This window comes from Schistocerca gregaria, chromosome X (genome assembly GCF_023897955.1).
Source record: "Schistocerca gregaria isolate iqSchGreg1 chromosome X, iqSchGreg1.2, whole genome shotgun sequence".
NCBI classification, from domain to species: Eukaryota; Metazoa; Arthropoda; class Insecta; order Orthoptera; family Acrididae; genus Schistocerca; species Schistocerca gregaria.
The window spans coordinates 4,384,510-4,409,789 of NC_064931.1; the positions used below are offsets into that span (position 1 = coordinate 4,384,510).

Consider the following 25,280-nt stretch of genomic DNA (forward strand, 5'->3'; position numbering starts at 1 on the left):
ATATCTAATAAACTTAGTTGAAAGAAAAGGTATAAATCATATAGAACCAGCAAATCTAACAAAAGAAAGTATACTTAAAGAAAATAAATTATGAGAAAAATCAAAATTAGAAATAAGATAACCTAAATAAGCACCTAAAATAACAACTGTAATAGTTAAAAACTTTAAATAATAAGGTAAAGCAATCACATGAGGAATAGGAAAAATTAATCAAGATAAAAGACTACCACCAAAAACAGCAACAAACAATAGACCAATTATTCCAAATGAAATATAATAACCCTTATCATCAAAAGAAAATCTAGAATAAAAATTATTATCACCAGATATTGAATAATAAAACAAACGAAAAGAATAAGAAGCAGTTAAACCAGTAGAAAAAAAAATAAAGAAAAAAAATTAAACAATTAATTCATCTTAAACAAACCATCTCAAGAATTAAATCCTTTGAATAAAATCCCGCTAAAAAAGGTATTCCACACAAAGATAAACTAGAAACATTAAAACAAACTGAAGTTAAAGGTATGAAATTAACAATTGATCCTATAAAACGAATATCCTGAGAATCCTTCAAATTATGAATTATTGAACCTGCACATATAAATAATAATGCCTTAAATAAAGCATGAGCCAATAAATGAAAAAATGCAAGCTTTGGATAACCTATAGCCAAAATTCTTATTATTAAACCAAGTTGTCTTAAAGTAGAAAGAGCAATAATCTTCTTTAAATCAAACTCAAAATTAGCGCCCAATCCAGCCATAAATATAGTTATACAACCAATTAAAAGTAAAAATCAACCATAATTATAAGTATCCAATATTGGTCTAAAACGAATTAATAAATAAACACCAGCAGTAACAAGAGTAGAAGAATGAACTAAAGCAGAAACAGGAGTAGGAGCTGCTATAGCAGCAGGAAGTCATGAAGAGAAAGGAATCTGAGCTCTCTTAGTTATAGCTGCTAAAGCAATTAATATAGTAATGAGCTTTATTTCAAAAGAATTAGAAATAAAATCATAATAATAAATATAATTTCAACCACCAAAATTTAACATTCATGCAATAGAAATTAAAATAGCAACATCACCAATACGATTAGAAAGTGCAGTTATTATACCAGCACTATAAGATTTTACATTTTGATAATAAATAACTAAACAATAAGAAACTAAACCTAAACCATCTCAACCTAATAAAATTCTAATTAAATTAGGACTAATAATTAAAAAACCTATAGAAAGAATAAATATTAAAACAATAATAATAAAACGATTTATATTCTTTTCACCAGATATATAATCCTCTCTATAATAAATAACCAAAGAAGAAATATATATAACAAAAGATATAAAAATAAGAGATATTCAATCCAAAATTAAAGTTATAACAACTATAGAACCATTTAAATTGAAAAGCTCTCACTCAACAAGAACTCTATAATCAATTATTAAATAATAAATACCTAAAATAAAAATTATAGTTCTCGAAATAAACAAAGAAAAAAAACTCAAAGAACAAATAGAAAATAAATTCACGGCCTAAGATGAAAAACTTCATATCATTGATTCCACAAAACAATATTTTTAATTAAAATACTTAAGCAAACTAAACAAAGAAATATTCACCCTTTAAACAGAGAATATTTAAAGGCAATCAATGTAAAAGTAAAAGATGATATTCACGAAAATAACCAAGAGAACAAGTATAAACACCAGAATAATAATTCCCATGCTGAGAATAAGAATATATATACAAAGTATAAACAGCTCTAAAAAAAGATAAAAAAATCAAAGCAAAGAATCTAAAAGAAGATCAAGATATAAATCTATTTAATAATCTAATTTCACCTACCAAATTTAAAGAAGGAGGAGCAGCCATATTTGATGATCTTAAAAGAAATCATCATAAAGCCATTCTTGGCATCAAATTAATTATACCCTTGTTAATTAATAATCTTCGTCTACCTAAACGTTCATAAATAATATTAGATAAACAAAATAAACCAGAAGAACATAAACCATGACCAACCATTAGAGAAAGAGAACCTACACAACCTCATCAATTCATAGTCATCAATCCACCAATAACCATTCTTATATGAGCAACAGAAGAATATGCAATTAAAGACTTTAAATCAACCTGACGAAAACAAATAAATCTTACAATAACACCCCCAGATAAACCTAAAGACAATCAAAAATAATTAAACTTTAAACCCAAATAAGAAATAACCTTTATAACACGAAAAATACCATAACCACCTAACTTTAATAAAACACCAGCAAGAATTATTCTACCTGAAATAGGGGCCTCTACATGAGCCTTAGGAAGTCATAAATGAACCAAAAACATAGGTATCTTAACTAAAAAAGCCAAAATTATAAATACATAAAACATAAAATAATAAGAACCAAAATCAACCAATAAAGGAAAATATAAAGTATTAGAAAAATCATAAACCTTAAATAAAACTAATAATAAAGGTAATCTAGCAACCAAAGTATAAAAAATTAAATAAACACCAGCCTGCAAACGCTCAGGTTGATAACCCCAACCCAAAATTAAAAGTAAAGTAGGAACTAATCTAGCCTCAAAAAAAATATAAAAAGAAAGAAGACTTAATCTAGCAAATGAACAATAAAGCATAATTATTAAAATCAAAACCATAAAAACAAAAAAATTAGAATGATATGAACTTAAATAACCTGAACCTCTAGCAGTGATTATTAAAGAACCAATCCAAAAACTAAGTAAAATTAAACTAAAAGAAAAATAATCAATACCAAAATAATATCTAATTATATTCAAATCAGCATATGAATAAACACAAATTATAAAAACAAAACCCGACAGAAACATTAAAGAATGAACCAACCATCAACAATTATTTAATAAACAAAGAGGGATCAAAAAAATAGTTATAAATAAATACTTTAACATAAAGATAAACCAAAAGAATTAAAAAAATCATTACCATGAGAACGAATTATTGAAACTAAAATAGAAAGACCTAAAGCACCCTCACAAACAGAAAAAACTAAAAAAATAACAGGAAAAAAATAATCATAATCAAACTCAATAAGAAAAACAATAACTAACATAAATAAAGAAAGAACAATATATTCTAATCTCAAAAGAACCATTAATAAATGTTTACGTTTAGAAGAAAAAACATAAACACCATCAAAATAAATCAATAAAGAAGTAAAAATAGAGAATATAAACATTAGTTTTAATAGTTTAAAAAAAACGCCGGTCTTGTAAACCGGAAATAAGTCCAGCCCCCACTTTTAAAACTTCAGAGGTGGAAAAGCTTCCATCATCGGTCCCCAAAACCGGTATTTTAAATAAACTAACCCCTGAAATGATCAAAATAATAATTATATCATTATCAAATGTAATAAATATTAATTTTATTAAATTATGACACCCAATACCAATAATGCTTTTTATTATCCTTCAAACCTTCCTAGTTGGATTAATAACAGGAACAATAATAGAAAGATATTGATTATCATATATTTTATTTTTAACATTTCTTGGTGGTATACTAGTATTATTTATTTACATTACAAGAATTGCATCAAACGAAATATTTCAGCCTAAATCAATCACTATAATTATTACATTAATAATGTGAGTATTTATCATATTAATATTAATTATTCTAGATATATCTATATTTATAGACTTTTTCAAAAACACTGAAACTATAAATATTGATAATTCAATCAATTATCAAGAAATAACAATATCTTTAGAAAAATTATATAATAGACCAACATTCATTACTACAATAATAATAATAATTTATTTATTTTTAGCACTACTAGCAGTTGTTAAAATCACCAATATTAATCAGGGACCTATTCGTAAAATAAGATAATTACTAATGAATAAACCCTTACGATTAAGACATCCTTTAATTTAAATTATTAATAACTCTTTAATTGACTTACCTGCCCCAACAAATATTTCATTTTGATGAAATTTTGGATCCCTATTAGGGTTATGTTTGGTAATTCAAATCGTAACTGGACTATTTTTACCTATACATTATACATCGAATATTGAAATAGCATTCAGTAGTGTAGTACACATCTGCCGAGACGTAAATAATGGTTGAATTATCCGAACCTTACACGCAAATGGAGCATCTATATTTTTTATTTGTATTTACTTACATGTAGGACGGGGAATTTACTATGGATCTTATATATATATATACATACCTGAATAATTGGTACAGTGATTTTATGTTTAGTTATAGCAACTGCATTTATAGGATATGTCTTACCCTGAGGCCAAATATCTTTTTGAGGTACAACAGTAATTACTAATTTATTATCAGCAATCCCATACTTAGGAACAGATTTAGTCCAATGAGTATGAGGAGGATTCGCTGTTGATAATGCAACATTAAATCGATTCTTCACATTCCATTTTGTATTACCATTTATTATTGCTGCTATAGCAGCAATTCATTTATTTTTTCTTCACCAAACAGGATCTAATAATCCTCTTGGACTAAATGGAGATATTGAAAAAATTCCATTCCATCCATACTTTACCTTTAAGGATTCTATTACATTTGTAATAATAACATCATTATTAATGATACTATGTTTAATTAATCCTTACCTATTAGGAGATCCAGATAACTTTGTACCTGCCAACCCATTAGTAACACCAGTTCACATTCAACCAGAATGATATTTCCTATTTGCATATGCAATTCTACGATCTATCCCTAATAAGTTAGGAGGTGTTATTGCATTATTTTTATCAATTTGAATCTTAATAATTTTACCATTTTATAATAAAACACCATTCCGAGGCATTCAATTTTACCCTATTAATCAAATTTTATTCTGAATTATAGTAGTTGTTGTATGCTTACTAACGTGAATTGGTAAACGACCTGTTGAAGAACCTTATATTATAACAGGTCAAACCTTAACAATTATTTACTTCACATATTTCTTAATTAATGTCCATGTCGCAAACGCATGAGATAAATTAATTAAGGAATAAAGTTAATTAGCTTAGGAAAAGCATATGTTTTGAAAACATAAAATTAGAAGGTTAACTCTTCTATTAACTTTTCTCAAAAAATTTCACTAAACAAATGAGATAAATAAAATCTTTAAACCAACAAAGAAAATAAAAAAATTCAAAGATAAAGGTAAAAAACTTTTTCAAGCTAAGTACATTAATTTATCATAACGGAACCGTGGTAATGTTCCACGAACCCAAATAAAACCAAAAGATATAATAGCAAGCTTAATAAAAAATATAAAAGAATAAAAATCACCGCCCAAAAAAATTAAAGCCAATAACATTCTTATGAAGTCAATTCTAGTATATTCAGCTAAAAAAATTAAAGTAAAACCACCCGCACCATACTCAATATTAAATCCTGAAACTAACTCAGACTCCCCTTCAGCAAAATCAAAACGAGTACGATTAGTTTCAGCTAAGCAAGAAGCAAAACAAGCTAAAGCTAAAGGAAAAGAAATAATAATAAATCAACAATAAAGCTGATAGTTTATAAAATCAAACATATTAAAACTACCAATTAAAATAATTAAAGACAATAAAATTAAAGCTAAACTAACTTCATAAGAAATTGTTTGAGCAACAGAACGAAGAGAACCTAATAATGAATAATTTGAATTAGAAGATCAACCAGCAATTATAACAGTATAAACACCTAATCTAGTACAACATAAAAAAAATAAAAATCCATAAGAAAAAGAACACATATAAGTTAAATAAGGAAAAATTACTCAAACGGCTAAAGAAATCATTAAATTAAAAACAGGGGAAAAATAATAAAGTAGGTAATTAGATATAATAGGAATTGGCTGCTCCTTACAAATTAACTTAATAGCATCTCTAAATGGCTGAGGAATTCCAACAAAACCTACCTTATTTGGACCCTTTCGAATCTGAATATAACCTAAAACCTTACGCTCTAATAAAGTTAAAAAGGCAACACTAATTAAAACACAAATAACCAATAAAAGAAAATTCAAAATAAATATAAATAAATCATAAACTATCAATACTATTTGTAGAAAAAATCTACATAAATGAATTCTAAATTCAACACATTAATCTGTCAAAATAGTAAATAAATTAATAATAATCAATATAACAAAAAATATTTTAAGCATATGGTCCTTTCGTACTAATATGGATTAACAATCTTAGGATAGAAACCGACCTGGCTCACGCCGGTCTGAACTCAGATCATGTAAGAATTTAAAGGTCGAACAGACCTAATCATTGGGCTCCTGCACCCAAAATTTTTCTTAATCCAACATCGAGGTCGCAATCTGCTTTGTCGATATGAGCTCTCAAAAACAATTACGCTGTTATCCCTAAGGTAACTTAATCTGATGATCATAAATTATGGATCAAAATAACAAACATAAATAAATGATATAATAATGAAGAGTTTATCTATTCTTCATGTCACCCCAACAAAACATCATCATTAAATATAGAAAGACAAACAAAAAACTATATAAAAGTAAAATGTCAAGCTCTATAGGGTCTTCTCGTCCTAAAGAAGAATTTAAGCCTTTTGACTCAAAAGTTAAATTCAAAAATTTATTAAGAGACAGTTGATTTCTCGTCAAGCCATTCATTCCAGCCACTAATTAAGAGACTAATGATTATGCTACCTTTGCACGGTCAAAATACCGCGGCTCTTTAAAAATACGCTCAGTGAGCAGGCCAGACCTCAAAATATAAACAAGAGGACATGTTTTTGATAAACAGGCGGAAATCAATTTTGCCTAGTTCCTTATAATAAGTTCACAAGGTAAAAATTTCATACAAATAAATATACTAATTCTATCATTATTACAAAAATTTTAAAATTAAATTAATAATCTTAATAAAAAACCTAAAATATTTATAAAATCAAAATAAAAAATAATGAACTAAAACGTAATCTTAAAGATAGCTGGTTTAAAGCTTACTATTATATTTCTATAAAATAAATTATAGGTTATTAACTTCAAAGCTTATCCCTTAAAGAATAAATAAGTTAATATTTTTACTTAAAAAATTAAATAAAAACGAATAACTTTAAAAAATTAAATTTTTTCTTAAGAAACTAGATATCTTGGGAAACGATTAACATCTCATTTCTATAAATAATTTAATAATAATTATGATACATTAACTATACATTATTTATAAATCAACCCAAATCGAGACAAGTAAAATAAATACTAAAATTTTGATAAACCCTGATACAAAAGGTACAATAAATAAAATCTACTTAAAAAAATTTAAAATAATATTTCATAAAACACTTACATTACCAATAAACTATAATTTAAAAAATCAATTCTATAAAATATACTAAGACAAAAATACAATAAAATTATTTATATTAAATAATTAAATAAACAAAAAATAAATATAATAAAATAAATAATCAAGATATCCTGATTTGCACAGAAAAATTTTCAGTGTAAATGAAACACTTTACTAATAAGTTATATCTTGAAACTCTTCCTAGATACACTTTCCAGTACATCTACTATGTTACGACTTATCTCATCTAAATTGAAGCTACTTTAAAATAAAATAGAATAATCAATAATGAGAGCGACGGGCGATGTGTACACATCTCAGAGCCAATATCAGTTAAATTAAATAAATTAAATTACTATCAAATCCACCTTCATTAACAGTATTTCACTATCAAATCCGTTATAAACAAAAATCTATTGTAACCCACCTCCTCTTAACTATAAGCTGCACCTTGACCTGAAATATTTTATAATTATAAATCTTGAGAATTATAACTCTAAAAAGATTCTCTGATAACGGAGATATACAAACAAATAAATTAAGTAGAGTAAATCGTGTATTATCAATCATGGGGTAGGTTCCTCTGAATGGAATGAGATACCGCCAAATTCTTTGGGTTTAAAGACCTTAACTAATAGTACCCTGGTAAATATAATTAACATTTAAAATAATAGGGTATCTAATCCTAGTTTATTATTTAAATTTCACAGATTCATAAAAAGGGCCACAAATAAATTTTAACATTTCACCTTACAAATTTATATTTCAACCCTAATAATATAAACAACTGTTTTAACCAATAATATTCACTTGTATCAATCGTATAACCGCGGCTGCTGGCACGAATTATGCCGATACTAAATCAATTGCTAAATCCAAAATCACTTGATAATTAAATCAAATTACTGCAAAAAGAACATTTAGTCTAACAAAACTTACATATAATACAAAGAAAAAGTGAATAAAAAAGCAAGAATAAAACTTTTAAAAATAAAAAATAAGAAAATTTTTAATCTATTAATTCAGGAAAAAATAAAAGATTCAAATATTTAAAGAAAAAAAGAGAAAAAAACCACAAACATTAACAAAAAAAAAGAAACGCCCCTATGTATGACCACAACAACTTCTCTATTATATATAATTAAAGATTAATATGGAACATGTATAGCAATAAATGTATTATATTCTTTCTTATTTAATCTTTCTTTTCACTAATAAATAAAGAAAGATTAAATAATATAATAAATATATTTTATACAATTATGTAATTTAATATAATATGTTATTAATATGAATTCTTTTTTTATATTAAGTTAACTTTCATATATATTAGTTAAATAATCATATATAGATAATTTACATTATTATATTATTATAATTAATATAATTATTTATATTAATTATAATATTTTATATTTAAATTAATAATTTTATTTATTATATCAAATTATAATAATATTAAATATTAAATTACATATTATTATATATATTATATTATAATAACCTATTTTAAGCTAAAAACATAAGTAGCTATAATCCTAGGTAAATAATTGCATTAAAATAATCAATTGATAATGGTAAGATGAACTTATAATACTTTAATTTCAATTAAATGTAATATATTAATATAAATTATTTATTATATATATATATATATATATATAAAAATAAAATGAGCAGGATAAATTAATCCTAATTAAACAAAATAATACATAAAAGAATTTCAAAAAAAAACTTTCGATTTATATATTAAATAAATGAAGTGCCTGATTAAAGGGTTACCTTGAGAGGGTAAATAAAATAAATAAAATTACCTTCATTAAAATTACATAAGATAGAATTTAGTATCAAAAACTAACGTGCATCATACACCTTAATGTAAAAAGGTAAGCTAAACAAGCTAATGGGTTCAAACCCCATTTATAGAGGTATCAATCCTCTCCTTTTTAATGACCAACAACTCTACAAAACTTCTCTTCCTATCAACATTAATGATAGGAACGATCCTGTCCATTTCATCAAATTCCTGATTTGGGGTTTGAATAGGACTTGAGATCAACTTACTTTCATTTATTCCGCTCCTAACAAGAAATAAAAATATAATAATGAATGAATCATCAATTAAATATTTTATTGTCCAAGCAATAGCATCGACAATATTATTATTTTCAATTTTGCTGATTCAAATAAAATATCCCATAAATCAAATTTATTCAGCCAGAAATATAAAAACCGAAATTAAATTCATAATATTCTTATCTTTATTATCTTTAGGTGGACTACCACCATTCCTTGGATTCTTACCAAAATGAATTGTAATACAATCATTAATAGAAAACAATATAACAACTATTATAACTATTATAGTTGTATTAACTACAATTACACTCTACTACTATATACGTATTAGATTCTCAGCTCTAATTATATCATACACAGAAAATTCGTGATCTATAAAGATAAAGTCCCAAAAATCAAGAATCATTCTTCCTATAACAGTAATAATTTCAACAATAGGATTGATTTCAACTATACATGATTAAAAATCATGATTAAAATTCATGCAATAGAAATTAAAATAGCAACATCACCAATACGATTAGAAAGTGCAGTTAATATACCAGCACTATAAGATTTTACATTTTGATAAAAAATAACTAAACAATAACAATAACAATTGTTCCTTTTTCTGCTCTGAGATGTGTACACATCGCCCGTCGCTCTCATTATTGATTATTCTATTTTATTTTAAAGTAGCTTCAATTTAGATGAGATAAGTCGTAACATAGTAGATGTACTGGAAAGTGTATCTAGGAAGAGTTTCAAGATATAACTTATTAGTAAAGTGTTTCATTTACACTGAAAATTTTTCTGTGCAAATCAGGATATCTTGATTATTTATTTTATTATATTTATTTTTTGTTTATTTAATTATTTAATATAAATAATTTTATTGTATTTTTGTCTTAGTATATTTTATAGAATTGATTTTTTAAATTATAGTTTATTGGTAATGTAAGTGTTTTATGAAATATTATTTTAAATTTTTTTAAGTAGATTTTATTTATTGTACCTTTTGTATCAGGGTTTATCAAAATTTTAGTATTTATTTTACTTGTCTCGATTTGGGTTGATTTATAAATAATTTATAGTTAATGTATCATAATTATTATTAAATTATTTATAGAAATGAGATGTTAATCGTTTCCCAAGATATCTAGTTTCTTAAGAAAAAATTTAATTTTTTAAAGTTATTCGTTTTCATTTAATTTTTTAAGTAAAAATATTAACTTATTTATTCTTTAAGGGATAAGCTTTGAAGTTAATAACCTATAATTTATTTTATAGAAATATAATAGTAAGCTTTACACCAGCTATCTTTAAGATTACGTTTTAGTTCATTATTTTTTATTTTGATTTTATAAATATTTTAGGTTTTTTATTAAGATTATTAATTTAATTTTAAAATTTTTGTAATAATGATAGAATTAGTATATTTATTTGTATGAAATTTTTACCTTGTGAACTTATTATAAGGAACTAGGCAAAATTGATTTCCGCCTGTTTATCAAAAACATGTCCTCTTGTTTATATTTTGAGGTCTGGCCTGCTCACTGAGCGTATTTTTAAAGAGCCGCGGTATTTTGACCGTGCAAAGGTAGCATAATCATTAGTCTCTTAATTAGTGGCTGGAATGAATGGCTTGACGAGAAATCAACTGTCTCTTAATAAATTTTTGAATTTAACTTTTGAGTCAAAAGGCTTAAATTCTTCTTTAGGACGAGAAGACCCTATAGAGCTTGACATTTTACTTTTATATAGTTTTTTGTTTGTCTTTCTATATTTAATGATGATGTTTTGTTGGGGTGACATGAAGAATAGATAAACTCTTCATTATTATATCATTTATTTATGTTTGTTATTTTGATCCATAATTTATGATCATCAGATTAAGTTACCTTAGGGATAACAGCGTAATTGTTTTTGAGAGCTCATATCGACAAAGCAGATTGCGACCTCGATGTTGGATTAAGAAAAATTTTGGGTGCAGGAGCCCAATGATTAGGTCTGTTCGACCTTTAAATTCTTACATGATCTGAGTTCAGACCGGCGTGAGCCAGGTCGGTTTCTATCCTAAGATTGTTAATCCATATTAGTACGAAAGGACCATATGCTTAAAATATTTTTTGTTATATTGATTATTATTAATTTATTTACTATTTTGACAGATTAATGTGTTGTATTTTGAATTCATTTATGTAGATTTTTTCTACAAATGGTATTGATAGTTTATGATTTATTTATATTTATTTTGAATTTTCTTTTATTGGTTATTTGTGTTTTAATTAGTGTTGCCTTTTTAACTTTATTAGAGCGTAAGGTTTTAGGTTATATTCAGATTCGAAAGGGTCCAAATAAGGTAGGTTTTGTTGGAATTCCTCAGCCATTTAGAGATGCTATTAAGTTAATTTGTAAGGAGCAGCCAATTCCTATTATATCTAATTACCTACTTTATTATTTTTCCCCTGTTTTAAATTTAATGATTTCTTTAGCCGTTTGAGTAATTTTTCCTTATTTAACTTATATGTGTTCTTTTTCTTATGGATTTTTATTTTTTTTTATGTTGTACTAGATTAGGTGTTTATACTGTTATAATTGCTGGTTGATCTTCTAATTCAAATTATTCATTATTAGGTTCTCTTCGTTCTGTTGCTCAAACAATTTCTTATGAAGTTAGTTTAGCTTTAATTTTATTGTCTTTAATTATTTTAATTAGTAGTTTTAATATGTTTGATTTTATAAACTATCAGCTTTATTGTTGATTTATTATTATTTCTTTTCCTTTAGCTTTAGCTTGTTTTGCTTCTTGCTTAGCTGAAACTAATCGTACTCCTTTTGATTTTGCTGAAGGGGAATCTGAGTTAGTTTCAGGATTTAATATTGAGTATGGTGCGGGTGGTTTTACTTTAATTTTTTTAGCTGAATATACTTGAATTGTCTTCATAAGAATGTTATTGGCTTTAATTTTTTTGGGCGGTGATTTTTATTCTTTTATATTTTTTATTAAGCTTGCTATTATATCTTTTGGTTTTATTTGGGTTCGTGGAACATTACCACGGTTCCGTTATGATAAATTAATGTACTTAGCTTGAAAAAGTTTTTTACCTTTATCTTTGAATTTTTTTATTTTCTTTGTTGGTTTAAAGATTTTATTTATCTCATTTGTTTAGTGAAATTTTTTGAGAAAAGTTAATAGAAGAGTTAACCTTCTAATTTTATGTTTTCAAAACATATGCTTTTCCTAAGCTAATTAACTTTATTCCTTAATTAATTTATCTCATGCGTTTGCGACATGGACATTAATTAAGAAATATGTGAAGTAAATAATTGTTAAGATTTTACCTGTTATAATATAAGGTTCTTCAACAGGTCGTTTACCAATTCACGTTAGTAAGCATACAACAACTACTATAATTCAGAATAAAATTTGATTAATAGGGTAAAATTGAATGCCTCGGAATGGTGTTTTATTATAAAATGGTAAAATTATTAAGTTCTAATTGATAAAAATAATGCAATAACACCTCCTAACTTATTAGGGATAGATCGTAGAATTGCATATGCAAATAGGAAATATCATTCTGGTTGAATGTGAACTGGTGTTACTAATGGGATAAGGATTAATTAAACATAGTATAATTAATAATGATGTTATTATTACAAATGTAATAGAATCCTTAAAGGTAAAGTATGGATGGAATGGAATTTTTTCAAAATCTCCATTTAGTCCAAGAGGATTATTAGATCCTGTTTGGTGAAGAAAAAATAAATGAATTGCTGCTATAGCAGCAATAATAAATGGTAATACAAAATGGAATGTGAAGAATCGATTTAATGTTGCATTATCAACAGCGAATCCTCCTCATACTCATTGGACTAAATCTGTTCCTAAGTATGGGATTGCTGATAATAAATTAGTAATTACTGTTGCACCTCAAAAAGATATTTGGCCTCAGGGTAAGACATATCCTATAAATGCAGTTGCTATAACTAAAAATAAAATCACTGTACCAATTATTCAGGTATGTATATATATATAAGATCCATAGTAAATTCCCCGTCCTACATATAAGTAAATACAAATAAAAAATATATATGCTCCATTTGCGTGTAAGGTTCGGATAATTCAACCATTATTTACGTCTCGGCAGATGTTTACTACACTACTGAATGCTATTTCAATATTTGATGTATAATGTATAGCTAAAAATAGTCCAGTTACAATTTGAATTACCAAACATAACCCTAATAGGGATCCAAAATTTCATCAAAATGAAATATTTGTTGGGGCAGGTAAGTCAATTAAAGAGTTATTAATAATTTTAATTAAAGGATGTCTTAATCGTAAGGGTTTATTCATTAGTAATTATCTTATTTTACGAATAGGTCCCTGATTAATATTAATGATTTTAACAACTGCTAGTAGTGCTAAAAATAAATAAATTATTATTATTATTGTAATAATGAATGTTGGTCTATTATATAATTTTTCTAAAGATATTGTTATTTCTTGATAATTGATTGAATTATCAATATTTATAGTTTCGGTGTTTTTGAAAATGTCTATAAATATAGATATATCTAGAATAATTAATATTAATATGATAAATACTCACATTATTAATGTAATAATTATAGTGATTGATTTAGGCTGAAATATTTCATTTGATGCAATTCTTGTAATGTAAATAAATAATACTAGTATACCACCAAGAAATGTTAAAAATAAAATATATGATAATCAATATCTTTCTATTATTGTTCCTGTTATTAATCCAACTAGGAAGGTTTGAAGGATAATAAAAAGCATTATTGATATTGGGTGTCTTAATGTAATAAAATTAATATTTATTACATTTGATAATGATATAATTATTATTTTGATCATTTCAGGGGTTAGTTTATTTAAAATACCGGTTTTGGGGACCGATGATGGAAGCTTTTCCACCTCTGAAGTTTTAAAAGTGGGGGCTGGACTTATTTCCGGTTTACAAGACCCGCGTTTTTTTAAAACTATTAAAACTAATGTTTATATTCTCTATTTTTACTTCTTTATTGATTTATTTTGCTGGTGTTTATGTTTTTTCTTCTAAACGTAAACATTTATTAATGGTTCTTTTGAGAAAACAATATATTATTCTTTCTTTATTTATGTTAGTTATTGTTTTTCTTATTGAGTTTGATTATGATTATTTTTTACCTGTTATTTTTTTAGTTTTTTCTGTTTGTGAGGGTGCTTTAGGTCTTTCTATTTTAGTTTCAATAATTCGTTCTCATGGTAATGATTTTTTTAATTCTTTTGGTTTATCTTTATGTTAAAGTATTTATTTATAACTATTTTTTTGATCCCTCTTTGTTTATTAAATAATTGTTGATGGTTGGTTCATTCTTTAATGTTTCTGTCGGGTTTTGTCTTTATAATTTGTGTTTATTCATATGCTGATTTGAATATAATTAGATATTATTTTGGTATTGATTATTTTTCTTTTAGTTTAATTTTACTTAGTTTTTGGATTTGTTCTTTAATAATCACTGCTAGAGGTTCAGTTTATTTAAGTTCATATCATTCTAATTTTTTTGTTTTTATGGTTTTGATTTTAATAATTATGCTTTATTGTTCATTTGCTAGATTAAGTCTTCTTTCTTTTTATATTTTTTTTTGAGGCTAGATTAGTTCCTACTTTACTTTTAATTTTGGGTTGGGGTTATCAACCTGAGCGTTTGCAGGCTGGTGTTTATTTAATTTTTTATACTTTGGTTGCTAGATTACCTTTATTATTAGTTTTATTTAAGGTTTATGATTTTTCTAATACTTTATATTTTCCTTTATTGGTTGATTTTGGTTCCTATTATTTTATGTTTTATGGTTTAGGTTTAGTTTCTTATTGTTTAGTTATTTATTATCAAAATGTAAAATCTTATAGTGCTGGTATATTAACTGCACTTTCTAATCGTATTGGTGATGTTGCTATTTTAATTTCTATTGCATGAATGTTAAATTTTGGTGGTTGAAATTATATTTATTATTATGATTTTATTTCTAATTCTTTTGAAATAAAGCTCATTACTATATTAATTGTTTTAGCAGCTATAACTAAGAGAGCTCAGATTCCTTTCTCTTCATGACTTCCTGCTGCTATAGCAGCTCCTACTCCTGTTTCTGCTTTAGTTCATTCTTCTACTCTTGTTACTGCTGGTGTTTATTTATTAATTCGTTTTAGACCCATATTGGATACTTATAATTATGGTTGATTTTTTCTTTTAATTGGTTGTATAACTATATTTATGGCTGGATTGGGCGCTAATTTTGAGTTTGATTTAAAGAAGATTATTGCTCTTTCTACTTTAAGACAACTTGGTTTAATAATAAGAATTTTGGCTATAGGTTATCCAAAGCTTGCATTTTTTCATTTATTGGCTCATGCTTTATTTAAGGCATTATTATTTATATGTGCAGGTTCAATAATTCATAATTTGAAGGATTCTCAGGATATTCGTTTTATAGGATCAATTGTTAATTTCATTTTAGCGGGATTTTATTCAAAGGATTTAATTCTTGAGATGGTTTGTTTAAGATGAATTAATTGTTTAATTTTTTTCTTTATTTTTTTTCTACTGGTTTAACTGCTTCTTATTCTTTTCGTTTGTTTTATTCTTCAATATCTGGTGATAATAATTTTTATTCTAGATTTTCTTTTGATGATAAGGGTTATTATATTTCATTTGGAATAATTGGTCTATTGTTTGTTGCTGTTTTTGGTGGTAGTCTTTTATCTTGATTAATTTTTCCTATTCCTCATGTGATGGCTTTACCTTATTATTTAAAGTTTTTAACTATTACAGTTGTTATTTTAGGTGCTTATTTAGGTTATCTTATTTCTAATTTTGATTTTTCTCATAATTTATTTTCTTTAAGTATACTTTCTTTTGTTAGATTTGCTGGTTCTATATGATTTATACCTTTTCTTTCAACTAAGTTTATTAGATATATTCCTTTAAAAATAGGTTATTATTCATCTAAGTCATTTGATTATGGTTGAGGTGAATTACTTGGTGGTCAAGGTTTATATAGATTATTTATTTATTTAATTGGTTATATTCAAGGTTGATATGATTCTAATTTCAAGATTTATCTTTTAACTTTTATTTTTTGAATATTTATTTTGGTAATATTGTTTTTCGTTTACTTAAATAGCTTATAATTAGAGCGTGACACTGAAGATGTTAAGGAAGTATTTTTACTTTTAAGTATTTATAAATATAGATATATTATTTTTACAGTGAAAATGTAATGTTTTATTTAAACTATATAAATTTTAGAAATGTTAACGGAGTTTAACCGCTAATATAAAAAGTTAGCAGCTTTCATATTGGCTTTACATTTCCTTAATTGGAACTATTATAGTTCAATTATATTATTAACAGTAATACGCCTCTTTTTGGCTTCAATTAATAAGAATAAGGGTAGTACATACCAATCTTCCAGGTCGAAACTGACTGCAATATTTCGCTTCTTATTCTATTTAAGGTTGATTGATAATATCAATACTTTTTGAATGCAACCCAAATGTTATATTTAACTACAACCCTTTATTCTGCTCATTGTAATGCTCCTTGGTTTCATTCATGGTATAGTCCTCCTAATAGAACTAGAATAAAAAATATTGTTGATACTGTTCAGATTATAATGTCTGAAGTTTTAAAAATAATTACAATTGGTAGAATTAGTGCAATTTCTACATCAAAAATTAAAAAGATTACTGCGATTAGGAAGAATCGTATTGAGAATGGTATTCGTGCTGATCTTTTTGGATCAAACCCACATTCAAATGGTGATCTTTTTTCTCGATCATTAATTAATTTTTTTGATAGTGTTGTTGCCAGGATTATAACAATTATTGGAATAATAAATCTAATGAAAACTCTTGTTGATAGAATTAGAATTGTTTTTCTTGATTTATATCAAGCTTTCTGATTGGAAGTCAAATGTACTATTTATACTAGAAAAACAATTATCTACCTCATCAATAAATAGAGATAAATAAGAATAATCATACTACGTCTACGAAGTGTCAGTATCATGCTGCTGCTTCAAATCCAAAGTGATGTCTTGGTGAAAATTGATTTATTGAGTGTCGAAGTAGACATGTTGATAAAAAGATTGTTCCAATAATTATGTGTAAACCATGGAATCCTGTTGCAACAAAGAATGTTGATCCATAAACTGCATCTGCAATGGTAAAAGGTGCTTCTCAATATTCATATGCTTGAAGTATTGTAAAGTATAGTCCTAATAACACTGTGAAGAATAATCCTTGTAGTGCTTGAGTATGATTAGATTCCATTAAACTATGATGTGCTCATGTTACTGTTACTCCTGATGCTAAAAGAATAGCTGTATTAAGTAATGGAATTTGTATAGGGTTAAAGGGTTGAATTCCTATTGGAGGTCATAGTATTCCTAGTTCAATTGTTGGTGCTAATCTTCTTCTAAAGAATGCTCAAAAAAAAGAAACGAAAAATAATACCTCTGATGCAATAAATAAAATTATTCCTCATCGTAATCCAATTGATACAAATCCTGTATGTAATCCTTGATATGTTCCTTCTCGTACTACATCTCGTCATCATTGAATTATAGTTAGTAGGGTAATTCCAAATCCAATTATGAATAAGTTAATATTAAATAGGTGGAATCATTTTGCTAGTCCTGATACTAGGACTATTGCTCCAATTGCTCCTGTTAATGGTCAAGGTCTATAGTCTACTAAGTGGAATGGGTGGTTTCAGTGAGTTGTTAACATAGGTTTAATATACTTCTCTAGAATATAGAGTTCTTAGAATTGAGAAAACATAGGCTTGAATTATTGCTACTGCTGATTCTAGAATTAATAGAGGTATTTGTCCAATAATTAGTAATGAGATTAAGTTTATTGCTATAGATGGTCCTGTGTTTCCTAATAAGGTTAATAATAAGTGTCCTGCAATTATATTTGCTGCCAACCGTACTGCTAATGTACCTGGTCGAATAACATTACTAATTGTTTCAATTAGTACTATAAATGATATTAATGCAGGCGGTATACCTTGTGGTACAAGGTGTGTAAATATATGATTAGTATGGTTAATTCATCCAAATAATATAAATCTTAGCCATATAGGTAGGGCAATTGCAAATGTTAATGCTAAATGTCTTGTTCTAGTAAAAATATAAGGGAATAATCCTATGAAATTGTTAAATAATATTATAATAAAAATTGAGATGAAAATGAATGTTGTTCCATTAAATGATTTTGGTCCAAGAAGTGTTTTAAATTCATTATGTAAGGTTAAATTTAGTTTATTTCAGATAATGTTAATTCGTGATGGTGTAAGTCAAAATAGTGATGGGATTAATAATAGTCCTAGAAATGTTCTAGTTCAATTTAATGATAAATTAAAGATGTTAGTTGATGGGTCAAATGTTGAGAATAGATTTGTTATCATTTTCAATTTAAGTTTTTTATTTCAATTGTTCCTTTTTCTGCTCTTTTAATAAGGTTAGGTTTAAATGAGAAGAAGTTTATTTGATTAAACAAGATTAATGTAGCTGAAAATATAATGAATAGTGAGAATCATATAAGAGGGGATATTTGAGGGATTTGGATATAATTTCCCCATCAGAAGTAGTCGTTAATTTACTATTATTTGGTTTAAGAGACCATTACTTACTTTCAGTCATCTGATGAATTTCAAGGTGTACTAATTTTTTTTAGTTACTTTAGATTGACACTCTAATGTTATTTATTTTAACTAACTCCTTAAATTATCTTAGATAATCACTTAATAAATAAATTTACTGAAGTTCTTTCAATTACAATTGGTATAAATCTGTGGTTTGCTCCACAGATTTCTGAGCATTGTCCAAAGAATAATCCAGGTCGATTTGTTGTGAATGTTCCTTGATTTAACCGACCTGGCGTTGCATCAATTTTAACCCCTAATGCAGGAACTGCTCATGAGTGTAGAACATCTGATGCTCTTGTTAATACTCGTACTTCTGTATTTATTGGTAGGATTGTTCGGTTATCTACATCTAGTAGTCGGAATCCATCATTTTCTAGGTCTTGTTCTGGTGTTATATAAGTGTCAAATTCTACGTCTATGAAGTCTGAATATTCATATCTTCAATATCATTGTCGTCCAATGGTTTTAATTGTAATTATTGCATCTACTGAATCATCAAGTAAATATAATAGTCGTGATGATGGAAGGGCAATAAAAATTAATGTAATTGCTGGTAAAGCTGTTCAGATTGTTTCAATTAAATGTCCATGAAGTATATTACGGTTAGTATAGGCAATAAATAATATATAACTTAGGGCATAACCTACAATTACTGTAATTAATAATAATATGACCATAGTATGATCATGAAAGAATGATAATTGCTCCATTAATGGTGAAGCTCCATCTTGAAGAGATAAATTTGATCATGTTGCCATTAATAAATATTTTCTAATAAAAGGTCAAACCTTTATTTGTAGAGCTTAAATCTACTGCACTAATCTGCCATATTAGAATCTAGAGATTAATGGTAATTCTGAGTAACTATGTTCTGCAGGAGGGTTATTTTGTAGTCATTCTGTTGATCTTCTTATGTTAGCTCTAAATATAATTGCTCGGTTTGTAATCATTCTTTCTCATATAATTACAATGAATATAATGATTCCTACAATAGAAATTGTAGACCCAATTCTTGATACTACGTTTCATGATGTATATGCGTCTGGGTAGTCAGAGTATCGTCGAGGTATTCCTGCTAATCCTAGGAAGTGTTGAGGAAAGAATGTTAAATTTACTCCAATGAATATAATTGTAAATTGGATTTTTAATCATGTATTATTTATAGTTAATCCTGTAAATAGTGGATATCATTGAATGACACCTCCTATAATTGCAAATACTGCTCCTATAGATAATACATAATGAAAGTGGGCTACTACATAATATGTATCATGTAATACAATATCAAGTGATGAATTTGCTAATACTAATCCTGTTAATCCACCAATTGTAAATAGGAAAATAAATCCTAGAGCTCATAATAATGGTGGATTGAACTTGAATTTAGTTCCATATAATGTAGCTAATCATCTAAATACCTTAATTCCTGTAGGTACAGCAATAATTATTGTTGCTGATGTAAAATATGCTCGTGTGTCAACATCCATTCCTACTGTAAATATATGATGTGCTCATACAATAAATCCTATTAGTCCAATTGATAGTATAGCATAAATTATACCTAATGTTCCAAATGATTCAATTTTTCCTCTTTCTTGACATACAATATGTGAAATAATTCCGAACCCCGGTAGAATTAAAATATAAACTTCTGGGTGTCCAAAGAATCAAAATAGATGTTGATATAGAATTGGGTCACCCCCTCCTGCAGGGTCAAAGAATGATGTATTTAAATTTCGATCTGTTAATAATATAGTAATAGCTCCTGCTAAAACTGGAAGTGAAAGAAGGAGAAGTAATGCTGTAATAGCTACAGATCATACAAATAAAGGTGTTTGATCTAAAGTTATACTTTCTGATCGTATATTAATTGCTGTTGTAATGAAATTCACTGCACCAAGAATAGATGATACACCTGCTAAGTGCAGTGAAAAAATAGCTAGATCTACAGATGCACCCCCGTGTTCAATAGCTCCTGCTAGAGGAGGGTAAACTGTTCATCCTGTACCAGCACCATTATCTACTATAGAAGATGTAAGAAGAAGGGTTAGTGAAGGTGGTAGTAATCTGATTGATGAATATGCTAAAAGTTGTCGTAAGGATGTTTGATTTAAACCTCCTATTGCCCCAATAATAATTCTTAAGATAATAATTGTTCAAATAAAAGTTCTTAATTGAATACAATAAGATAAGACCATTATTGGGGCGATTTTTTGTCATGTTATTAATGTTAAGCAATTATTTCATCTTGATGCTCCTATAACTTCTGGAAATCAGAAATGGAAAGGTGCAGCTCCAATCTTTAATAATAGTCTAGATCTAATTATTATTGATGGGATAAATTCTGTTTCCCATCCCATGGGATATTTTATTTGAATCAGCAAAATTGAAAATAATAATATTGTCGATGCTATTGCTTGGACAATAAAATATTTAATTGATGATTCATTTATTATTATATTTTTATTTCTTGTTAGGAGCGGAATAAATGAAAGTAAGTTGATCTCAAGTCGTATTCAAACCCCAAATCAGGAATTTGATGAAATGGACAGGATCGTTCCTATCATTAATGTTGATAGGAAGAGAAGTTTTGTAGAGTTGTTGGTCATTAAAAAGGAGAGGATTGATACCTCTATAAATGGGGTATGAACCCATTAGCTTGTTTAGCTTACCTTTTTACATTAAGGTGTATGATGCACGTTAGTTTTTGATACTAAAGGAGGTAGTTTAATTCTATCTTATGTCATTTTAATGAAGGTAATTTTATTTACTTTATTTACCCTATCAAGGTAACCCTTTAATCAGGCACTTCATTTATTTAATATATAAATCGAAAGTTTTTTTTGAAATTCTTTTATGTATTATTTTGTTTAATTAGGATTAATTTATCCTGCTCATTTTATTTTATATATATATATATATAATAAATAATTTATATTAATATATTACATTTAATTGAAATTAAAGTATTATAAGTTCATCTTACCATTATCAATTGATTATTTTAATGCAATTATTTACCTAGGATTATAGCTACTTATGTTTTTAGCTTAAAATAGGTTATTATAATATAATATATATAATACTATGTAATTTAATATTTAATATTATTATAATTGGATATAATAATTAAAATTATTAATTTAAATATAAAATATTATAATTAATATAAATAATTATATTAAGTATAATAATATAATTATGTAAATTATCTATAATTAGATTATTTAACTTATATATATGAAAGTTAACTTAATATAAAAAAAAGAATTCATATTAATAACATATTATATTAAATTACATAATTGTATAAAATATATTTATTATATTATTTAATCTTTCTTTATTTATTAGTGAAAAGAAAGATTAAATAAGAAAGAATATAATACATTTATTGCTATACATGTTCCATATTAATCTTTAATTATATATAATAGAGAAGTTGTTGTGGTCATATATAGGGGCGTTTCTTTTTTTTTTGTTAATGTTTGTGGTTTTTTTCTTTTTTTTTCTTTAAATATTTGAATCTTTTATTTTTTCCTGAATTAATAGATTTAAAATTTTCTTATTTTTTATTTTTAAAAGTTTTATTCTTGCTTGTTTATTCACTTTTTCTTTGTATTATATGTAAGTTTTGTTAGACTAAATGTTCTTTATGCAGTGATTTGATTTAATTATCAAGTGATTTTGGATTTAGCAATTGATTTAGTATCGGCATAATTCGTGCCAGCAGCCGCGGTTATACGATTGATACAAGTGAATATTATTGGTTAAAACAGTTGTTTATATTATTAGGGTTGAAATATAAATTTGTAAGGTGAAATGTTAAAATTTATTTGTGGCCCTTTTTATGAATCTGTGAAATTTAAATAATAAACTAGGATTAGATAGCCTATTATTTTAAATGTTAATTATATTTACCAGGGTACTATTAGTTAAGGTCTTTAAACCCAAAGAATTTGGCGGTATCTCATTCCATTCAGAGGAACCTACCCCATGATTGATAATACACGATTTACTCTACTTAATTTATTTGTTTGTATATCTCCGTTATCAGAGAATCTTTTTAGAGTTATAATTCTCAAGATTTATAATTATAAAATATTTCAGGTCAAGGTGCAGCTTATAGTTAAGAGGAGGTGGGTTACAATAGATTTTTGTTTATAACGGATTTGATAGTGAAATACTGTTAATGAAGGTGGATTTGATAGTAATTTAATTTATTTAATTTAACTGATATTGGCTCTGAGATGTGTACACATCGCCCGTCGCTCTCATTATTGATTATTCTATTTTATTTTAAAGTAGCTTCAATTTAGATGAGATAAGTCATAACATAGTAGATGTACTGGAAAGTGTATCTAGGAAGAGTTTCAAGATATAACTTATTAGTAAAGTGTTTCATTTACACTGAAAATTTTTCTGTGCAAATCAGGATATCTTGATTATTTATTTTATTATATTTTTTTTTGTTTATTTAATTATTTAATATAAATAATTTTATTGTATTTTTGTCTTAGTATATTTTATAGAATTGATTTTTTAAATTATAGTTTATTGGTAATGTAAGTGTTTTATGAAATATTATTTTAAATTTTTTTAAGTAGATTTTATTTATTGTACCTTTTGTATCAGGGTTTATCAAAATTTTAGTATTTATTTTACTTGTCTCGATTTGGGTTGATTTATAAATAATTTATAGTTAATGTATCATAATTATTATTAAATTATTTATAGAAATGAGATGTTAATCGTTTCCCAAGATATCTAGTTTCTTAAGAAAAAATTTAATTTCTTAAAATTATTTGTTTTTATTTAATTTTTTAAGTAAAAATATTAACTTATTTATTCTTTAAGGGATAAGCTTTGAAGTTAATAACCTATAATTTATTTTATAGAAATATAATAGTAAGCTTTAAACCAGCTATCTTTAAGATTACGTTTTAGTTTATTATTTTTTATTTTGATTTTATAAATATTTTAGGTTTTTTATTAAGATTATTAATTTAATTTTAAAATTTTTGTAATAATGATAGAATTAGTATATTTATTTGTATGAAATTTTTACCTTGTGAACTTATTATAAGGAACTAGGCAAAATTGATTTCCGCCTGTTTATCAAAAACATGTCGTCTTGTTTATATTTTGAGGTCTGGCCTGCTCACTGAGCGTATTTTTAAAGAGCCGCGGTATTTTGACCGTGCAAAGGTAGGATAATCATTAGTCTCTTAATTAGTGGCTGGAATGAATGGCTTGACGAGAAATCAACTGTCTCTTAATAAATTTTTGAATTTAACTTTTGAGTCAAAAGGCTTAAATTCTTCTTTAGGACGAGAAGACCCTATAGAGCTTGACATTTTACTTTTATATAGTTTTTTGTTTGTCTTTCTATATTTAATGATGATGTTTTGTTGGGGTGACATGAAGAATAGATAAACTCTTCATTATTATATCATTTATTTATGTTTGTTATTTTGATCCATAATTTATGATCATAAGATTAAGTTACCTTAGGGATAACAGCGTAATTGTTTTTGAGAGCTCATATCGACAAAGCAGATTGCGACCTCGATGTTGGATTAAGAAAAATTTTGGGTGCAGGAGCCCAATGATTAGGTCTGTTCGACCTTTAAATTCTTACATGATCTGAGTTCAGACCGGCGTGAGCCAGGTCGGTTTCTATCCTAAGATTGTTAATCCATATTAGTACGAAAGGACCATATGGTTAATATATTTTTAGTTATATTGATTAATATTAATTTATTTACTATTTTGACAGATTAATGTGTTGAATTTAGAATTCATTTATGTAGATTTTTTCTACAAATAGTATTGATACTTTATGATTTATTTATATTTATTTTGAATTTTCTTTTATTGGTTATTTGTGTTTTAATTAGTGTTGCCTTTTTAACTTTATTAGAGCGTAAGGTTTTAGGTTATATTCAGATTCGAAAGGGTCTAAATAAGGTAGGTTTTGTTGGAATTCCTCAGCCATTTAGAGATGCTATTAAGTTAATTTGTAAGGAGCAGCCAATTCCTATTATATCTAAATACCTACTTTATTATTTTTCCCCTGTTTATAATTTAATGATTTCTTTAGCCGTTTGAGTAATTTTTCCTTATTTAACTTATGTGTGTTCTTTTTCTTATGGA

The 25,280-nt window shown here is 26.0% G+C and overlaps 2 long non-coding RNA genes across 2 annotated transcripts; one reads left to right on the forward strand and one right to left on the reverse strand.

Annotated features, from left to right (window-relative positions):
* Positions 1-6,560: 6,560 nt before the first annotated feature.
* LOC126298703 (uncharacterized) lies at positions 6,561-11,548 on the reverse strand. The gene is made up of 2 exons (XR_007552653.1): positions 10,668-11,548; positions 6,561-6,955 (listed from the first exon to the last, which is right to left on the reverse strand). It is a non-coding gene; the product is annotated as an uncharacterized LOC126298703 (long non-coding RNA).
* LOC126298696 (uncharacterized) lies at positions 6,949-24,891 on the forward strand. The gene is made up of 2 exons (XR_007552647.1): positions 6,949-7,061; positions 24,072-24,891. It is a non-coding gene; the product is annotated as an uncharacterized LOC126298696 (long non-coding RNA).
* The last annotated feature ends 389 nt before the right edge of the window (positions 24,892-25,280 follow it).